Below are 11,995 nucleotides of genomic sequence, written 5' to 3'. Positions count from 1 at the left end.
TATAGAATTATGTGTGTGCCAGATTTATTAAAAGGATATAATCAGATATAATACAGAATGGCAGTTAATAGTATAGGGCAATATTTAATAACTATGTATCAATAAAATGTGGTTCAGTAAAATAAGCAATCTTCAGATACAATATATGAAAACATTGTGGCGTCTTCCATAAAAGTAAAAATATTTTTTTTTAACTAAACTCCAAATATTGGAATACTTGGCTCGAGGTAAAATGTTCAGTGTGAGAACTAAATGTCCCAGGTGGATAGGGTAGTATGTGGATTTAAAGTCACTCCGTATTATTTCAAATATAGCGTGAGTATCATATAGAGCTATGTGTCACGATTTTTACCTCAGCTGCGTGATGGATCATAATCTGTCAATCCCCTCAACGAGCAATACTGGATCTGTAAAGATAAGTGTACATTACAATGACTCCTCTGGTTAAGGTCAGATTTGTGTGTGTTGCTTATTTGGCTCCCTCCGTATCTGCAAGGAAAGCTTGTTTCCGGAAACGGCCTCCAAATGGTATCCACGTGACTCCTCAGACTACACCTGAGGTCAAAGGTGAAGCGGCTAAGAAATGGATAATATTGCAGCAATATCCAATAGTTAGTAGATACAACGTTTAGTTGCTAGGATATTGAGTAGATGTAACTTTGATACTATTTAGATCCACAGGTCTGCTGATGTATAGATATCAGTTTTGTAGTTCAGCAGATATAGTCAGCGTCACCTCCCTCTGTTCAAATTATGAACTCCTCAGTGTGGGTGAGATGAAAACTTGGCAGTTACAAAAACAAAGTGATTGTGTCCAGGTCAACATGTTTCGCCCTTCCTTGGGCTATATCAAGACATATATTTGTGTGTCACTTTGCTGACTTAAAAAGGCCTGCATCCTTTCTGATTGGTTGCTGCATTCCTATATTTTTAAAGAGATGTTTGTATTCTTGCCACCAGTCTAGATCTTTTTAGGTGGATTATTATCCCAAGTAAAAGGGCATATATCATATTAGCGGTAAAAACAAGCAATATACTGGGAGTGTTATGGGTGGAGCCCAAGCGTGAGGACGTGTGAACGCTTGCTCTCTGCTCCCTCCAAGAGCTTTTGGCAGAGAACCAGTGCCTAAACCCTAGTCCGTGGGTAGCTCAATTAGCAACCTAACACCTGCTCCTAAACACTCCAATAGTGCAAAGCAAACGCACTAAGCTGCAGCCTGCAGCACACCACAAACTGGGATAAAATATACCTTACCTATTCTAAAGAGAAGAGCCTATTAATTAAAGGAAGGGGAGAAGGGAGATAAAGAGGAGAAGGAAAGCGGAGGAGAGGAACAAAGCAGTGTTTAAACATTGACTTTTTGCATAACCGAAGTACAAAACCAAGTTCCCTGATCCTCCTATACTTGCATCACCCGGAACCCTATTCACCCCTCCCCCCCTCCCACCGGTGCTGCGTGAGGGGGTGCGGAGACCAGACAGACTCGCAAACGTCTACATTCACCTACCAAAGAACCTGAATCCAGGGTGTCCTAAAACCTATCATTCAGAGGTCAGAGAAACTCACTACTACCTGGATTGAACGGCCTGGTCGGAGGATCCCCTGGTGTGATCTTTCCCGATGCGGAGAAGCGGAGGAATACGCTTGCTCTGACCGGAACCTGCACGCTTGCAGGCGGATTGATCCTCTTCACATCCGGCGAAGGACACGCCGGTGACCTGCATGATTGTGCTCATCGGAGCAGAAAGGAGAAAGACCCTGGACGGACGGACATCTTTTCCTAGACGTGAAGCTGCTCCACATTGGTGAACAGTTACCACTAGGCTTAACTGCTCCCCCCCACCGATGTTGCGCTGGGGAACATAGAGCCTACACCGAAGGGGAAAAGACTTTGATAGCGCGACTGCCTTGAGAGCTACAAAACCGGGTCAGGTACTTTTTCTTTCTTTTCCTCTACCTCCTATCCTTGAGAGGCAATTTACCTAAGTCCTCAAGCAGCCCCCAAGCAGCAAAATAAAAGGGGAAAGAAAAAGGGGAAAAAGAAAAGGAAGGGAAAATAAAAAATAAAAGAGGAACATATATAGGAGGGAAGTCATGGACTATTATATGAGACTTTTTGCACTATTATAAAAGCAATATTGTGTTAGATGCTTATTATCCAACTGTTGAGAGAATTAGAAGGGTCAGAGGGATAAGTCAGATAAAAACTGAAAAGGGGGAAAACTTGATCTAAAAATCCAAGAGGTCGCAACTCTTATTAGAGTATTTTTAACCCCTTGGATAAATAAGGTATAACCATACTCCCTATTGTTGCTTTTTCAGAAATTTATTATAATAGGGAGAGGACGAAGTTTCCCCATATGATTCATATCTCCAAATCCGGTAATAGTGCAAAGTAAAAAAGAAGACTATTCCTCTTTTTCTATGTTTTTTTTCCTCTCTTCTGAGTACTATTAAACTCATATCGAAATTTATATGTACCTTAGTAGGTCTTACCTTGAATATTAACAGAAATAAGAAGGCTATCTGTATAAAACTGTTAAGAGAGAAGACATTAAACAGTAAAAACTGAACTAGGTAAAAACATTTATATAGTTTCCAAGTAGCAAGAATAGAAAAATAAACCTGTTCAAGTGAATATTTTTTTAATTAGTTGAATATATTTAAAATAAGGGCTGCCTACAAAAGTTTTAGAAAACACACTGAAAAACCCTTTCATGGGATAGTTTATGATTTCCCCCATCTTGTTCTGAACATATTTGCTTCCCACCATATACCTGTTTGTCGTTTACTTACAGCAGAGGGATAGCAATACATTTCAGGTATCTTTCCTCTAATCATTTATAAAATTAAAGCAAGATCACAGTGATAAACGAAACAGCCTACTCTCTTGCTGAGAATAGGCGATAAAACTGCTTGTTACAAGCTTTACACAATCATACAGACACTGTAAAAGGGGGGAAGAAAAGGGGTTGCAAGGGGTGGGAAGAGGGAAGAAGGTAGAGGGGAAAGGGGAAAGGGGGGGAAAACTGTGCCTCCTTGAATGTATGCAAAATCTTGTTTACCTCACTAGATTCAAAGTTAATTGCAACATAAGTAAGAGGATAATGTATACAGAGTTAGCAGAATAGAAATAGACTAAAGGGGCACAATTGAACTAAGCAGAATATGTATATAGACAAAGAGTAGCATAACAGACTGAGTCACTAAAATATTTACAAAATAAGCTGAACCTATTTAAATCAAATTGTAATTTCTTTTCAACTGGGTTTATATATATTTGTCTCAAATAATTTATAAACTATCACCTACATATAAAAGTGGGAAAGTAAAAGTCTACTGTAACTTCCCTCTATGCACTATTTAGATCCTGACTTGGATTGTTTTCGTTCCTAAGAAACACATCAAAGACTTAAATAATGAAATAAAATCATATTGACTACACAAATTAAGACTACTAGAACCAGAATAGTATATTAAAATATAATTACAGTACCAACTGAAGCAGCTTAAACTTTTTACATGATATAATTATCTCTCGTCTTAATAATATACCAGGTTGAGAGATAAACTGAAACTGAAGTGTATTAACTAGATCAGCAAGACTTCCATAAAATTCTATAAAAATATACAGGGCATTCTAATATCACTTTCTTAAAAAAAAACAAAAAAAAAAATGTAAACTTATACACTAATTAAAGTTGATCACAACAAATTGTTGTTAATGTTCTTCTAGCTATAGGCTGCATGACTTAAGGGTCTTGATCACACGCACTTTCTCCCTCCCCCCCCCTCCCCCCTTTTTTTTTTTCTCTCCTCTTCCCCTACCAATATCAGTACCTCTTACTCACTTAAGCACCCCTTCACTCGACAAATTCACTATCTCACTTCGGTCACTCTTCCCCTTTTCCTCTTCCCCACACTACCAGAATATAGACACGTTACCTCACATTATAATTCACAATTATTTCACGTCCTATGGACAAATTTATCACTGCACAAACTAGAACTTCTCCTTCAGTCATGGCAGGCAAACAAAAAGAGAAAAAAGTTAAAAATATACAAGAGAATGTAACAGAGACTTGCTCAAGTAGCCCGCTAAATATAAGTGAACAATTTGACATAAAAATGTTAGTCACTAAAATTTCTGAAGCTCTCTCTCCCAAATTTGAACAACTAAGAGATGAAATTAAACACGATATTAACTCCTTATCTAAAGAGGTCCATCAGTTCTCTAAAAGAATTACTGAGGCAGAGCAAAGAATATCCGATTTAGAAGATAACACTCTAAACCATAACTCTAATCTAGAAGATCTAAATGCTAAAGTATTAAAAATGCAACTTAAATTAGAGGACTTGGAAAACCGGGCAAAAAGAAACAACATTAGAATAATCAGAGTCCCCGAAGACAAACAATTTGAGGACTTAAATAAACTAATTACAGTAACAATTCCACAACTCTTACAAATACCTCAAACATATCCTCACATCATAGTTGAAAGAGCTCATAGATTAGGGTGGCATAACAAGGAAAGAGAAAAAGCTCGACCTAGACCTATTATAGCTAAATTACTCAATTACCAAGACAAAGTCATCCTGCTTCAACACTTTAGACAAAAACAACCTATCTTTCTGGATAACATTAAAATTATGTTATTCCAGGACTTCTCAGCAGACAAGATGTAGACAAACCTGCTCAACGGAGCGCCCCTGGGGTATGTAGTAATAAATCCAAAGCAAAAAGTTAAAATAGGCACTGTTAGAGTGAGGGTATGGATATTTTAAATGTAGATGTTATCCTTGGGCGGCAACAAATATTCCCAGTGCGTCTGCACACGCACAAAAAATGACAGTTAATCCAGTGTTGGAAAAAATAAGCGCTCCAAGCCCAAAAATTTGTAAAAGATTAAATGTTTATTCAAAACCTTTTAAAAGCATACAAAATTGTAAAAAAGTGGTAAGCACAATTGTGCAAAAACAAGATAGAGAACAGGTGCAAAAAACAGCAAACGTTTCGTGCTCCACGCACTTGGTCACTGCTGACACATCAGCTAAGAGAAGAGAGCTAGCGCCAATCTGCACACGCTTGATCAATCAAGGCTATCAAGCTACTGTAATATATCCTGCTAAACTTAAAATAACAATAGGTAATGAAGATAATTTTTTTGAAACAGCTAAAGAGGTCGAAAAATATCTAAAACAGGAGACTGAAAAATCTATAACCCAACTCCCACCTCAGACACTGAGTAAAAGGGGAAGATAACTATTCTAAATATAGGTAAGAGTAACGCACCCAGAACTGTACAATGTACACCCAGTTTGTAAATAGGGATGATGCATTGGTCAGAGTCAGTCTGATCCAATTAGCATTTTGGGTTGGCGCTGGCCTATGGAGAGCCTTAGAGCCAGCGGAGGGGTCGGAAGGGAGGGGGAGGATGGCTACAGAGATTTTAAAAACATATTTTTTTATTTATTTTTTTCTTCCTTTTTTTTTTTTTTTTCTCTTCTTCCTCTATCTTTTTTCTTTAGACAACGATGTCAGAGATTGTCTGTAAATTAGCCTCCTGGAATTTAGGTGGGTTAACATCCCCGATAAAGAGAACTTTAATTATATCCCACCTTAAAAAATTAAAGGTTAACATTGCGTTCCTCCAGGAAACTCATATCAATTTAGAAGAAGTATATAAGTTAAAAAAATCTTGGGTTAAGGAAGTTATAGCTTCCCCAGCACTTGGAAGAAAGAGAGGTGTAGCAATTCTTATAGGGAAAAAAACGGACATAATCACTACGGTCCTTGAAGTTGATCCTGAAGGAAGATTTTTAATAGTAAAATTTAAAAGTGGCAATCTTATATATACATTATGCAACATATATGCTCCAAATATTATTGATTACAGTTTCTGGGATAACTTACAAAACAAAATTCTTTCAAAAGTAGAAGGGATGTTAATAATTGGAGGAGATTTTAATATATCACCACAATACGCTCTAGATAAACTTAGATCTAATATCACAATGCTGAAAACAAAAAAAGATAACTTAGAAACAAAAATCTTTAATAAACTATATAATAATTTAAGAGTAAAAGACATTTGGAGAATACAAAATCCTGATAACAAAAGTTACACCTGCTTATCCAAGGCTCATAAATCCCTGTCGCGAATTGATTTATTTTTAGTTGATGAGAAACTATTGAATTTAAGAATTAAAACTAATATATTACCGATTGCAATCTCAGACCACGCTCCAATAACTATTGAAATCAGCCCACATGATGTTAGATCTAAAAATAACCGATTTATTTTTCCTCAATACTTATCCACAGATCCAGACTTCAAAACAATGTTAAACATAAAATTCGAAGAATATGTTCGTTTTAACAGTGAACACCTCTCTTCCCCAATGGTATTCTGGGAAGCTGCAAAAGCAGTTATGAGAGGGGAGATACTAGCGTATAATATTAATAGAACTAAAACCTATAAAAAAAAAAGAAGAAAATATTCTGAAAACACTCACAAACACATACAACAGTTATATAGTTAACAAAACACCTGTGACTTGGAATAATTATACGCAAGCAAAAAAGGAAAGAGATTCTTTTTTACTACACAAAGCAACTCAACAAGAAGTGAGACTTCAATCACAATTATACAAATATGGAAATAAGGCAGGTAAATTACTCTCTAGACTAGTCAAACAAGATAAAGGCCACACTTTAATTGAATCTATACAGAAAGAGGATAAATTAACCTCAGACTCAGAAGACATATTAAAAATAATGGAAGAGTACTATCGGAGATTATACTCCCCAAGCTTATCTAACTCTAAAGAGTGTAGGGAATTCTGGAAACGAAACTCGTATCCAAGTATCTCACAGGAAATAAATGAAATAATTAATTTACCTATTACTGAACTAGAAGTAACAAAGGGAATAGAAAAACTGCCTATTAATAAAGCAGCAGATCCAGATGCTCTGCCCAGTGAATTTTATAAACTATTAACTCCTGCTATAGTTCCATATCTAACTTAACTATTTAATAACATATACAGTGAGGGTAGCTCACCATCAACTAGTTTCTCAGCTTCTTACACCACCCTTATTCTAAAACCTGGAAAAAATCCAACTCAGAAAGAGTCATATAGGCTCAATCTCATTGTTAAACACAGACTATAAACTGTTGACTTCTATCTTGGCAAACAGGTTACCATCCCCTCTCGCACATATAATTCATAAAAACCAAGCAGGATTTCTGATTAACAGAAATTCCTCTGCTAAAATTCGTGAACTATTTCTTACTATTGACTACGTCAATATGGAGCCAATCCAAGCACAAGGAGGAGAACAGACTGACACTGATAAGGCAATAGTTACAATAGACGCCGAAAATTTGATTCGGTTAATCATGATCACCTACTATATACACTTTTCCAATTTGGATTTAGAGGTCAGTTTCCTAAATTTATTAAAAATCTTTATGAGAAAGCCCACACTAGGTTATTGGTTAATACCAGACAATCATCAGAAATACATCTCACAAAAGGTACAAGACAAGGTTGTCCTCTATCTCCACTACTATTCAATATCGCAATTGAACCGCTAGCAATTCTAATCAGACAAGAGATCGAGGGAATTAAAATAAGGAAAAAAGAACTTAAAATCGCGTTATATGCAGATGATATCCTAATATATATGCGAAACACTCAGACAAATATCCCCAAACTATTGACTATCCTAAATCAGTTCAGCTCGTTCTAAGGATACAAGATAAATACTAATAAAACTGAGCTTTACTGGTTAAGACCCCCAAAGCAGCACACACAGAATATTCCTTTTAAAATAGCTGAACATTCATTCAAATACCTGGGCATTATAATCTCTCTAAATCCAGAACAATGGTACTCCCTTAATATCCCTCCAATTTTAAAGAGCATTCGTGAAAAAATGAAAGATTGGCAAAATCTTCCTATTTCACTTTCAGGGCGAATAGCCCTATATAAAATGATATTACTGCCGAAAATTCTATATATATGTCAAAATATTCCAATGACCTTGAAACAGAAAGATATTAAGCTTCTAAATATGGCACTTAGAGTATTCCTATGGCAAAGCAAGAGACCTAGAATCTCCCTTGAAAAACTCTCTCTATCTAAAAAGTATGGAGGATGCGCCTTACCAGATCTCCGTCTATATAATTTTGCTTTCTTAGCGAGAATAGTAATAGACTGGATCTATCATAAAGATTACGTAACAGACAATGACCTGGAACAGAATATAACCTATCCCTATCTTTCTACAGTATTAATTCATAATAAAATTAATCAAATACCAAAGGGAATTAAGAAATACTGCTCCATATATACACCTATTAAAGCATGGCTAAAGATTTGCAATCTATTAAAAATAAACATAGAAACCTCAAGCTTCCTACCCCTAAGAGGTACCCCTAAGAGGTAATCCACAATTCGAACTTGGCTTACAAGTATCACCCCTCCAAAGATGGCAGACAAGGGGCCTTGAAAGAGCGGTGCAACTAGTAGATACAACAAGGAAATGCATTAAGTCATTTACAGATCTTAGAAGTGAATTTGACCTCCCGCAAAAAGATTTTTTTTTTTATCTTCAAGTAAGGCACTATATTTGGAAGCTAATAAATACATCAGGCTGGAACTGGTCTTTGGGACCTCTTGAGCACTGGCTAAAACTGGTAAAGAAAGGCCAATTATCGATCTCCCCCTGCTATCAAATATTAAATTCAAGAAAAGGAGCTGATAACATAACAAAAATAGAATTAAAATGGGCCCCAATTTTAGGTTTAACACATGCAGAGGAGGGACATACTCAAAGATCCATATTAAATGTTAGTCAAACAACGCTATCCTCCACTTGGAGGGAATCACACATGAAACTTCTATATATGACGTATATAACCCCTGAAAAGGGACATACCTGGGGTAACCTCCAATTTAATAAATGCCCAAAATGCTCCCTAATAGCAGCTAACCTTAAACATATGTTGTGGGAATGTTCTAAGGTGAGTGCAATGTGGAAAAAAGTGGAATATTGGCTAAACAGAAAAATTGGAACAGGTAACATAGTTTTCTCACTTACGAATGTAATATTTCTCAGAATAGACGAAAGATTTATGCCAGATGAGAAAAAAATCATTAGCATCACTATATTGGCTGTGAGGTACTTGATACTTAAAAAATGGAAAGAAGTATCAATCCCTACTCTCTCTGAGATTAAAAACTGCTTAAAAAAGCAATGTATACTTGAACAATACAACGCAAAATTATTTAAACCTTCGGATGTTAGTAGATTTTTTCAAAAATGGGCACTATTTATAAAGACCTTTCCAAAGAGGGAAATAGATCACTTAATCTACCCATTTAGAAATTCAGATTTAATACTCTTGGGGCTATGGTAAAATACAATATAAAGAGAATCAGAAGGTTCTTCAACCTCCTCCCCCTTAATTTCTTTTTTTTTTTTTCTTTTACCTTTTTTTAAATTGCCTGCTCTGTTCCATCTTCTCCCCTCCTCCTCGCTCCACCTAAGTTACATACGGCTATTTTTTTTTTATATATATATGTAAGATAAGGAACTAGGTAAATATAAAATAATTAAAAAAACTCCAACACATTATGGCTCACACAAGTTTCCTCCTAAGGCATAATATAAATACACCAAAGCTATTAGCTGAATTATAGAGGTGGGAAGGGGGAAATGAAGAGTAGGAGGAAAATGTGATTTCTTTTCTTTTTTCTTTTTATTATTATTTGCTAATTAACAATTGTACTAACCTTGGCTCATGGCTTTATTTTTATTTATTTTTTTTTTAATTTATTTTTTTTTTTTTCATTTTGGAAAGCCCTGCGAGGCACAATACAACCTACAACTGGTAGGAAGTTAATAATGTGTTGAAACTGAATAAAAATTACATTTAAAAAAAAAAACAAGCAATATACTAATTATTAACGGACATATTAAATAGAAAATAATACAGAATACATAATCAATTACACAGAGAGGCATTTTCTAGAAATATTCTATCAAAAATATTAATAAACCAAACAGCATAAAATACATAAAATTAGATAGAAGACAAACTATTATTGTTTATCATGTGTATTGACTATTGTACAGACGGTATGATAAAAATATGCATAGGAAGGTATCAGACTGAAACACATGGAACCAATCTTACTAATAGTGTATATTGGCCTATGTGTATGATATGTAGCTAGAAGAGCCATTAGCTCTAAAATTTTAAAAACTTGATGAAAGGGGAGATATCAAGATCTGAGTTTAATCCTAATGGATGTAGCGTGTCCATTTTATAGATCATTTCTGCTTCAAGCTTCAGTAGATGTTCCTCTGTGTTACCCCCCTCTTCAATTAGGCTTAATTTTCATTATATCCCAATATTTAAAAACTTAGAGATTTTTTTTCTGCGTACGTCCCAAAAGTGGGTATATAGGTAAGTATCTATATTACCTATATATATATATACATGAAAGATTCTTTCTCTGAGAGTTCTTGTTGTTTCCCCTATATAGTACTTTTTACATGAACATTCAATAATGTAAATCACACCTTTATCTTGGCATCTGATGGTATCTTTGATTTTGAAAATAAAATAATTTGAAATGCATTTAATTTCCTTGATTTTAAAACTGTATTAGCATGCTCTACACCCAAAGCAGGGAAAGAAGCCGTGTAATGGATTTCCCTCTTAACCTAATTTCATAACTTTTTGTTTTCTCCTGTTTTAGTTCACTTGGGGCCAAGAAGTTCTTTAAGTTTCTTGCTTTTTTATAAATGATTCTTGCATGTTTGGTTACTTTGTCCCCTATTACGGGTCAGTTTGAATTAGATGCCAGTATCTATTTAGGATTTTATTAACTCATTTATTATCACAATTGTAATCAGTTATGAAAGGAACTTCTATGTTGTAGTCATTGTACCTTTCAATGTTACTATTGTCTTTAATTTTATATATTAAAAGACTATTCTTATCTATTTTATCTACTTATTGTTTTGCAAAACTCATGACCTTAGGGTCATTTCCCCTATCCGTTAATTTGTGTTCTATGATATGTATTTGTTTCTCATAATCAATAGTTCTAGAACGGTTCCTCCTTATTCTTAAGTATTGTCCTTTAGGGATATTCTTCCATTTCCCTAGATGGCAAATATTGTAGTGGACAAGAGGAGGTAGAAAAAGAAAAGGAAGTAAAAAGGGTGAGGTAAATCCCACAATGGTGGTTTTTAATTTAAGCAATAAGACATTAAATAAAGAGGAAGAAAAAGTCCTAAATTTAGGCTTAAATTTTACACCTGCAACTAGACTCGACAAATTTAATATTCATATCCAGGTGAGTCAATTCATTAGAAAACTCTAAAACACTCAAAATATTTTTTTAAAAAAAACCCAATTGAGGAATTGGATAAAAACAATATATAAAAATACATTTGTTTTTCATATCGGAAAGGGAAAACTATTGGGAATAGAGTGTCCCCAACCATCCCGGTCACCTCATGGCTACAAGTAAAGGGCTTACATAAATGTGGCTTTAAAGACTGTAAAGCATGTAAATAGGGAACAAATGTGTTTCAGAGAAGACAGGAGAGATATTCTTTATCGATAGTTGTGTGAACTGTCAAACAAAAGGGACAGAATACCTAATAGAGGGTCATCTCTGTCATCTACAATATGTAGGCAAAACCTTACGAGAAGTGAGAACCCGCATTAGAGAGCATCTTTCTAGCATCACTGTAGACACATATATGAGTCCTTGAGATAGGCAATTGTACATTTAGTATAAATTTCAGTTAAAGTTTTGTAATATGTATAAATACATTGAGAAGGATAAATGAGTAGGAAATAATGAGATTATTTAAGAAAAACTCCCCCAGTCAAAGAACCAAGTAGATTGGGGTTACTTTATGTAATTGTACAAATAGTAATAGTAATCTTTCATAAAAATAAA

The sequence above is a fragment of the Bombina bombina genome, chromosome 2 (genome assembly GCF_027579735.1).
Source record: "Bombina bombina isolate aBomBom1 chromosome 2, aBomBom1.pri, whole genome shotgun sequence".
Taxonomy (NCBI): domain Eukaryota; kingdom Metazoa; phylum Chordata; class Amphibia; order Anura; family Bombinatoridae; genus Bombina; species Bombina bombina.
The sequence above is the reverse complement of the archived record's forward strand: the minus strand, read 5'-3'. Positions refer to the sequence as shown.